This window comes from Oncorhynchus masou, unplaced genomic scaffold (assembly GCF_036934945.1).
Source record: "Oncorhynchus masou masou isolate Uvic2021 unplaced genomic scaffold, UVic_Omas_1.1 unplaced_scaffold_749, whole genome shotgun sequence".
Classification (NCBI taxonomy): Eukaryota; Metazoa; Chordata; class Actinopteri; order Salmoniformes; family Salmonidae; genus Oncorhynchus; species Oncorhynchus masou.
Genome location: NW_027013950.1, coordinates 227,186 through 237,389, shown reverse-complemented (window position 1 = coordinate 237,389; position 10,204 = coordinate 227,186).

Here is a 10,204-nt window from a genome sequence, read left to right as displayed (position 1 = left end):
CAGGTGGTCTCCCCCTGTTCCCCCTGTTACCTGAGGTGAGTCTCACTGAGTCAGGTGGTCTCCCCCTGTTCCCCCTGTTACCTGAGGTGAGTCTCCCTGAGTTAGGTAGTCTCCCCCTGTTCCCCCTGTTACCTGAGGTGAGTCTCCCTGAGTTAGGTGGTCTCCACCTGTTACCTGAGGTGAGTCTCCCTGAGTCAGGTGGTCTCCACCTGTTACCTGAGATGAGTCTCCCTGAGTTAGGTGGTCTCCACCTGTTACCTGAGGTGAGTCTCCCTGAGTTAGGTGGTCTCCCCTGTTACCTGAGGTGAGTCTCCTGAGTCAGGTGGTCTCCACCTGTTACCTGAGGTGAGTCTCCCTGAGTCAGGTGGTCTCCACCTGTCAAATGAGGTGAGTCTCCCTGAGTCAGGTGGTCTCCACCTGTTACCTGAGGTGAGTCTCCCTGAGTCAGGTGGTCTCCACCTGTTACCTGAGGTGAGTCTCCCTGAGTCAGGTGGTCTCCACCTGTTACCTGAGGTGAGTCTCCCTGAGTCAGCTGGTCTCCACCTGTCAAATGAGGTGAGTCTCCCTGAGTCAGGTGGTCTCCACCTGTTACCTGAGGTGAGTCTCACTGAGTCAGGTGGTCTCCCCCGGTTACCGGAGGTGATCAGGAGGATAGAATTATGGTCAGATTTGCCAAATGGAGGGGCGAGGGAGAGCGTTGTAAACGTCTCTGCGAGTGGAGTAAATGTGGTCTGGTTGCACATGTGGTAGAAACTTGGTAAAACGGGTTTAAGTTTGCCTGCATTAACGTCCCCCGGCCACTAGGAGCGCCACTTCTGGATGAGCATTTTGTTGTTTGCTTATGGCCTTATACAGCTGGTTGTGTGCTGGTCTTAGTGCCGGCATCAGGTAAATAGACAGCTATGAATAATAAAGATGAGAAATCTCTTGCTAGATAGTCTACAGCTTATCATTTATGTGGAACCTTTATTTAACTAGGCTTGTCAGTTAAGAACAAATTCTCATTTACAATGACAGCCTACCACCGGCCAAACCCTAATTGCGCGCCGCCCTATGGGACTCCCAATCGCGGCCGGTTGTGATACAGCCTAGGATCGATTCAGGGTCTGTAGTGATGCCACCAGCACTGAAATGCAGTGCCTTAGACCGATGCGCCACTCATGAGGTACTCTACCTCAGGCGAGTAATACCTCGAGACTTCTTTAATATTAGATATCGCGCGACCAGCTGTTATTTACAAATAGACAGACACCCCCCCCCCTCGTCTTACCAGACGTAGCTGTTCTGTCATGCCGATGTACGGAAAACCCAGCCAGCTCTATATTATCCATGTCGTCGTTCAGCCACGACTTTGTGAAACACAAGATATTACAGTTTTTAATGTCCCGTTGGTCGGATAGTCTCCAAAAGAGATCATCCAGTTTATTCTCCAGTGATTGCACGTTGGCCAATAGAACGGACGGTAGAGGCGCGATACCCACTCGGGAAGCAGTATATCTTTCACGTCGGACTCATTAAAGAAAAAAATCTTTGTCCAGTTCGAGGTGAGTAATCGATGTTCTGATTTCCAGAAGCTCTTTTCGGTCATAAGAGACAGGAGCAGCAACATTATGTACACAATTAGTTACAAACATTGTGCTATTTTGTGTGTTTTTTTCCGCAGTTGGTTAGGAGCCCATTAAAAACGGCAGCCATCCACTCCGGCACCATTATCCATTTTGTTTTCCTGTCCTGCTAAGCATTCAAAATGTAACGGGTACTTTTGGGTGTCAGGGAAAATGTATGGAGTAAAAAGTACATTATTGTCTTTAGGAATGTAGTGAAGAGAAAAATAAAAGTTTAATATAAAAAATATATAAACGTTAAAAAATATATAAATATTAAAGTACAGTCCCCACTCCCCCCCCCAAAAAACAGGAAAATACTTTAAAGTATTTCTTCTTAAGTACTTTACACACTGGCTCAGTATTCTGACCACAGAAGGCAGGTATACTGTGTTACACACACTGGCTCAGTATTCTGACCACAGAAGGCAGGTATACTGTGTTACACACACTGGCTCAGTATTCTGACCACAGAAGGCAGGTATACTGTGTTACACACACTGGCTCAGTATTCTGACCACAGAAGACAGGTATACTGTGTTACACACACTGGCTCAGTATTCTGACCACAGAAGGCAGGTATACTGTGTTACACACACTGGCTCAGTATTCTGACCACAGAAGGCAGGTATACTGTGTTACACACACTGGCTCTACTAGATCTCTACTTTGTACGGGCCCTTATATCACCAGTTGGCAGACTCAGGGCTTGTAATACCACACTGGAGGCTCCACACATACAGAACGGTGGCTCCAGGCCCTTCTACACGCGTGTGTTTCCTACGGTGGGATCACACGGGGACTCATTCTCGAGAACTGTTTCAACCCAACTGAAAAACATAACATATCTCTTCACAGTAACAACTGACCAGACCAGGACAGATGCTTCAAATGCTTGACGAGTGTGGAAGGGACTTATGGGAATGTGGGTTTGAGGTTTCAGATGGTTTGAATGGTGTAAAAAAAAATAGTAAAAACAGAGAAACTACACCTTTCCTTTTGGACGGATAATGAACAAAACCAAAGGATCGATCAACCTTTTACATCAGTAATGTGTCTGTTTAAAAAAACACATGAAATAAAGAAAAACTCAACCCTGGAAAATGTTCAACTGTGGAATGTAAAATCATGATGAAATAAATCTCATTGGTGTGTTATCACGTTGGTAGTTCTGTTGTCATACTGTGTACAATGGAATGTCCCTCTCATGTGTAAATGGAATGTCCCTCCCTCTCTCCCCCTCTCCTGTGTAAATGGAATGTCCCTCTCTCTCTCCCCCTCTCCTGTGTAAATGGAATGTCCCTCTCCTGTGTAAATGGAATGTCCCTCTCCTGTGTAAATGGAATGGCCCTCTCTAACCCTCTCCTGTGTAAATGGAATGTCCCTCTCCTGTGTAAATGGAATGTCCCTCTCTCTCCCTCTCCTGTGTAAATGGAATGTCCCTCTCCTGTGTAAATGGAATGTCCCTCTCTCTCCCTCTCCTGTGTAAATGCAATGTCCCTCTCTCTCCCTCTACTGTGTAAATGCAATGTCCCTCTCTCTCCCTCTCCTGTGTAAATGGAATGTCCCTCTCTCTCCCTCTCCTGTGTAAATGGAATGTCCCTCTCTCTCCCTCTCCTGTGTAAATGGAATGTCCCTCTCTCTCCCTCTCCTGTGTAAATGGAATGTCCCTCCCTCTCTCTCTCCTGTGTAAATGGAATGTCCCTCTCTCTCTCCCCCTCTCCTGTGTAAATGGAATGTCCCTCTCGCTCTCCTGTGTAAATGGAATGTCCCTCCCTCTCTAACCCTCTACTGTGTAAATGGAATGTCCCTCTCTCTCCCTCTATAGGGAAGAGAGCTCTGGTCTATAGTAGTGTACTATATAGGGAATAGGGCTCTGGTCTATAGTAGTGTACTATATAGGGAATAAAGCCCTGTCTAAAGGAGTGTACTATATAGGGAATAGGGCTCTGGTCTAAAGGAGTGTACTATATAGGGGCGGCAGGGTAGCCTAGTGGTTAGAGCGTTGGACTAGTAACCGGAAGGTTGCAAATTCAAACCCCCGAGCTGACAAGGTACAAATCTGTCGTTCTGCCCCTGAACAGGCAGTTAACCCACTGTTCCTAGGCCGTCATTGAAAATAAGAATTTAGGTTCATCAGAGTACAAGCAGCTTGGTTCTCTAGACATTATGGGATGTTAGTTCCCCAGCCAGCTAGGTTCATCAGAGTACGAGCCGCTTGGTTCTCTAGACATTATGGGATGTTAGTTCCCCAGCCAGCTAGGTTCATCAGAGTACGAGCAGCTTGGTTCTCTAGAAATTATGGGATGTTAGTTCCCCAGCCAGCTAGGTTCATCAGAGTACGAGCAGCTTGGTTCTCTAGACATTATGGGATGTTAGTTCCCCAGCCAGCTAGGTTCATCAGAGTACGAGCAGCTTGGTTCTCTAGAAATTATGGGATGTTAGCTCCCCAGCCAGCTAGGTTCATCAGAGTACGAGCAGCTTGGTTCTCTAGACATTATGGGATGTTAGTTCCCCAGCCAGCTAGGTTCATCAGAGTACGAGCAGCTTGGTTCTCTAGACATTATGGGATGTTAGTTCCCCAGCCAGCTAGGTTCATCAGAGTACGAGCCGCTTGGTTCTCTAGACATTATGGGATGTTAGTTCCCCAGCCAGCTAGGTTCATCAGAGTACGAGCCGCTTGGTTCTCTAGACATTATGGGATGTTAGTTCCCCAGCCAGCTAGGTTCATCAGAGTACGAGCAGCTTGGTTCTCTAGACATTATGGGATGTTAGTTCCCAGCCAGCTAGGTTCATCAGAGTACGAGCAGCTTGGTTCTCTAGACATTATGGGATGTTAGTTCCCCAGCCAGCTAGGTTCATCAGAGTACGAGCCGCTTGGTTCTCTAGACATTATGGGATGTTAGTTCCCCAGCCAGCTAGGTTCATCAGAGTACGAGCAGCTTGGTTCTCTAGACATTATGGGATTTTAGTTCCCCAGCCAGCTAGGTTCATCAGAGTACGAGCCGCTTAATTTTCTTGACATTTTCTAAGAGGCCCCGTCTCTTCGGGCTAGATAAAGTTAATTGGCCCACATGAAAAGACATTTGAAGTCTGTCCTTTCAAAGGAACGCTTCTTCCTTAGGAACGGGAGTTGGTGGTGTAGTCGACAGCCAAATCATCTTCTGGAGGTAATGAGCTGGAGTGTGGACTGAACTCTCTCTCTCTCCTGATGAGATGTTGGTTTAGTTCTGACAGGGTGCATGAGAACATGTCTCATCACATCAGGTTCTTATGCAAAGGAAAGGAAGTGTTTGCAGAGCGACAGAGAGAGAGAGAGGCAGAGAGAGGGACAGAGAGGGGGAGAGGGAGAGAGGGGGAGAGGGAGAGAGAGGGGGAGAGGGACAGAGTGGGAGAGGGACAGAGAGAGACAGAGAGGGAGAGAGAGACCGAGAGAGAGAGAGAGAGAGAGAGAGAGGCAGAGAGAGGGACAGAGGGGGAGAGGGGGAGAGGGAGAGAGAGGGGAGAGGGACAGAGTGGGAGAGGGACAGAGAGAGAGAGAGAGGGAGAGAGAGACCAAGAGAGAGAGAGAGAGAGAGAGAGAGAGAGAAAGAGTTTTTCTCAAATGACACCTATGAACAGTTGCTTTGAGAACAGGCGGTGAGGTCGGTAGTTCCTATGTATTATCATGTCAAGATTGTACACCTGGCAGGTTACATCCTCCACCTCCACACCTGGCAGGTTACATCCTCCACACCTGGCAGGTTACATCCTCCACACCTGGCAGGTTACATCCTCCACACCTGGCAGGTTACATCCTCCACACCTGGCAGGTTACATCCTCCACACCTGGCAGGTTACATCCTCCACACCTGGCAGGTTACATCCTCCACCTCCACACCTGGCAGGTTATATCCTCCACACCTGGCAGGTTACATCCTCCACACCTGGCAGGTTACATCCTCCACACCTGGCAGGTTACATCCTCCACCTGCACACCTGGCAGGTTACATCCTCCACACCTGGCAGGTTACATCCTCCACACCTGGCAGGTTACATCCTCCACACCTGGCAGGTTACATCCTCCACACCTGGCAGGTTACATCCTCCACACCTGGCAGGTTACATCCTCCACACCTGGCAGGTTACATCCTCCACACCTGGCAGGTTACATCCTCCACACCTGGCAGGTTACATCCTCCACACCTGGCAGGTTACATCCTCCACACCTGGCAGGTTACATCCATCCACCTCCCTTCCTGGCAGGTTACATCCTCCACACCTGGCAGGTTACATCCTCCACCTCCCTTCCTGGCAGGTTACATCCTCCACACCTGGCAGGTTACATCCTCCACCTCCCTTCCTGGCAGGTTACATCCTCCACACCTGGCAGGTTACATCCTCCACACCTGGCAGGTTACATCCTCCACCTCCCTTCCTGGCAGGTTACATCCTCCACACCTGGCAGGTTACATCCTCCACCTCCCTTCCTGGCAGGTTACATCCTCCACTCCTGGCAGGTTACATCCTCCACCTCCCTTCCTGGCAGGTTACATCCTCCACTCCTGGCAGGTTACATCCTCCACCTCCCTTCCTGGCAGGTTACATATCACATCTCTTACTGTAAATACCTTGTAAATGTTTATTTTTATTTTTTGGGGAGCCAACATGGACAGATAACGCGACAACTGAATTAAAAAATATACAGTGGGGAGAACAAGTATTTGATTCACTGCCGATTTTGCAGGTTTTCCTACTTACAAAGCATGTAGAGGTCTGTAATTTTTATCATTGGTACACTTCAACTGTGAGAGACGGAATCTAAAACAAAAATCCAGAAAATCACATTGTAAGTTTTTAATTTGAATTTCATTGCATGACATAAGTATTTGATACATGAGAAAAGCAGAACCTAAACTGGTCCCAATGCGTCCTCCCTGGGCTAGCATTAACAATCAGAGGGCAGAGTGTAAACTGGTCCCAATCTCTTTTGCTAACTCTCTATTACACCAAATTAGACATGACAATTCCATCAAGAGTTGGCAAGAGATCAGAACTAGACCGGCACCAGGCTACATCCAATTGTTGGAGTAGCTACTATCATGTCTCATCGTTACAACTCCCGTACGGGCTCGGGAGAGACGAAGGTTGAAAGTCATGCGTCCTCCGATACACAACCCAACCAAGCCACACTGCTTCTTAACACAGCGAGCGCCATCCAACCCGGAAGCCAGTGTCTGGCAACCTTGGTTAGCGCGCACTGCACCCGGCCCGCCACAGGAGTCGCTGGTGCGCGATGAGACAAGGACATCCCTACCTGCCAAACCCTCCCGAACCCGGACAACGCTAGGCCAATTGTGCGTCGCCCCACGGACCTCCCGGTCGCAGCCGGTTACGACAGAGCCTGGGCGCGAACCCAGAGTCTCTGATGGCACAGCTGGCGCTGCAGTACAACGCCCTGAACCACTGCGCCACCAGAGGCCCGAGATTCCTCTTTTATGGCATTGGAACCTTTTATTTATTTATCTGTTATCCGGTAAGTTGACTGAGAACACGTTCTCATTTACAGCAACAACCTGGGGAAGGGTTACAGGGGGAGGAATTAGCCAATAGGAAACTGGCTTGTAATATTTCCTGTATAATAGTACGCTTGAGTCCTTCCTTTGTGTATTTCATATTTCTTATATTTCTTTTTTGATGATTGATTATTGAATTGCTGGGTTTTTGGAGTTAGCAAGAAAGGCATTTCACTGTACTTGTGCGTGTGACATTAAAAACGTCTCTGGAAAATCAAGAGGACTCAAGTGGAGCGTTCCCTGATGGGCGAGCGTTCCCTGATGGGCGAGCGTTCCCTGATGGGCGAGCGTTCCCTGATGGGCGAGTAAACTTGTGTTGTGCCACGCTCCAGTCTTACACTCGGGACCTGTGGTCTGTGTCACCGTTAAGACATGGCTACCAGGTGTCGACTGACAGGGAAGTTACAGTACAACAAGCCCCACATAGTGGCGCCCAGTCTCCTTCCTGGCCCAACCTGTGCTGTTCTGAGAGGGTCACAGGTCCATCTCCATGCTCCCTATGAGGTAGAGGTGGTCGCCCCCTTCTGGTCTGGCATGGAGCTGCTCCTTCCTCTGTTAGACGGTCAGCTTGCAGCCACGCCTGGTAAGGGTCATCTCAAATGCCACCCTATTCCCTATATAGTACACTACTATAGACCAGAGCCATATTCCCTATATAGTGCACTACTTTAGACCAGAGCCCTATTCCCTATATAGTACACTACTATAGACCAGAGCCCTATTCCCTACATAGTACACTACTATAGACCAGAGCCCTATTCCCTATATAGTGCACTACTTTAGACCAGAGCCCTATTCCCTATATAGTGCACTACTTTAGACCAGAGCCCTATTCCCTATATAGTGCACTATTTTAGACCAGAGCCCTATTCCCTATATAGTGCACTACTTTAGACCAGAGCCCTATTCCCTATATAGTACACTACTTTAGACCAGAGCCCTATTCCCTATATAGTACACTACTATAGAACAGAGCCCTATTCCCTACATAGTACACTACTATAGACCAGAGCCCTATTCCCTATATAGTGCACTACTTTAGACCAGAGCCCTATTCCCTATATAGTACACTACTATAGACCAGAGCCCTATTCCCTATATAGTGCACTACTTTAGACCAGAGCCCTATTCCCTATATAGTGCACTACTTTAGACCAGAGCCCTATTCCCTATATAGTGCACTACTTTAGACCAGAGCCCTATTCCCTATATAGTGCACTACTTTAGACCAGAGCCCTATTCCCTATATAGTGCACTACTTTAGACCAGAGCCCTATTCCCTATATAGTGCACTACTTTAGACCAGAGCCCTATTCCCTATATAGTGCACTACTTTAGACCAGAGCCCTATTCCCTATATAGTGCACTACTTTAGACCAGAGCCCTATTCCCTATATAATGCACTACTTTAGACCAGAGCCCTATTCCCTATATAGTGCACTACTTTAGACCAGAGCCCTATTCCCTATATAGTGCACTACTTTAGACCAGAGCCCTATTCCCTATATAGTGCACTACTTTAGACCAGAGCCCTATTCCCTATATAGTGCACTACTTTAGACCAGAGCCCTATTCCCTATATAGTGCACTACTTTAGACCAGAGCCCTATTCCCTATATAATGCACTACTTTAGACCAGAGCCCTATTCCCTATATAGTGCACTACTTTAGACCAGAGCCCTATTCCCTATATAGTGCACTACTTTAGACCAGAGCCCTATTCCCTATATAGTGCACTACTTTAGACCAGAGCCCTATTCCCTATATAGTGCACTACTTTAGACCAGAGCCCTATTCCCTATATAATGCACTACTTTAGACCAGAGCCCTATTCCCTATATAGTGCACTACTTTAGACCAGAGCCCTATTCCCTATATAGTGCACTACTTTAGACCAGAGCCCTATTCCCTATATAGTACACTACTTTAGACCAGAGCCCTATTCCCTATATAGTGCACTACTTTAGACCAGAGCCCTATTCCCTATATAGTGCACTACTTTAGACCAGAGCCCTATTCCCTATATAATGCACTACTTTAGACCAGAGCCCTATTCCCTATATAGTGCACTACTTTAGACCAGAGCCCTATTCCCTATATAGTGCACTACTTTAGACCAGAGCCCTATTCCCTATATAGTACACTACTTTAGACCAGAGCCCTATTCCCTATATAGTGCACTACTTTAGACCAGAGCCCTGTAGTACCGCACTATAAAGGGGTTAGGGCTCCCTTTGGGATGCATCCAAGGCGAGTCCTCTCAACCCCTATCCCCCTTCTCAGGGAGGTCTGAAACCAGAGACCTATTTAGGGATGTGAGAAACTCTGAACCCTACAGATATAAATAAACCTGTGGAGTCAGAGGCTTAGCTTTCACTACTAACCTAACTAACCGGCAGAGTAAACTAACCTGTAGAGTAAACTGAACTGTAAACTAACCTGCAGAGTAAACTAACCTGTAAACTAACCTGCAGAGTAAACTAACCCGTAAACTAACCTGCAGAGTAAACTAACCTGCAGAGTAAACTAACCCGTAGAGTAAACTAACCTGTAAACTAACCTGCAGAGTAAACTAACCTGTAGAGTAAACTGAACTGTAAACTAACCTGCAGAGTAAACTAACCCGTAAACTAACCTGCAGAGTAAACTAACCCGTAAACTAACCTGCAGAGTAAACTAACCTGTAAACTAACCTGCAGAGTAAACTAACCTGTAAACTAACCTGCAGAGTAAACTAACCTGTAAACTAACCTGCAGAGTAAACTAACCTGCAGAGTAAACTAACCTGCAGAGTAAACTAACCTGCAGAGTAAACTAACCTGCAGAGTAAACTAACCTGCAGAGTAAACTAACCTGTAAACTAACCTGCAGAGTAAACTAACCTGTAAACTAACCTGCAGAGTAAACTAACCTGTAAACTAACCTGCAGAGTAAACTAACCTGTAAACTAACCTGCAGAGTAAACTAACCTGCAGAGTAAACTAACCTGCAGAGTAAACTAACCTGCAGAGTAAACTAACCTGCAGAGTAAACTAACCTGCAGAG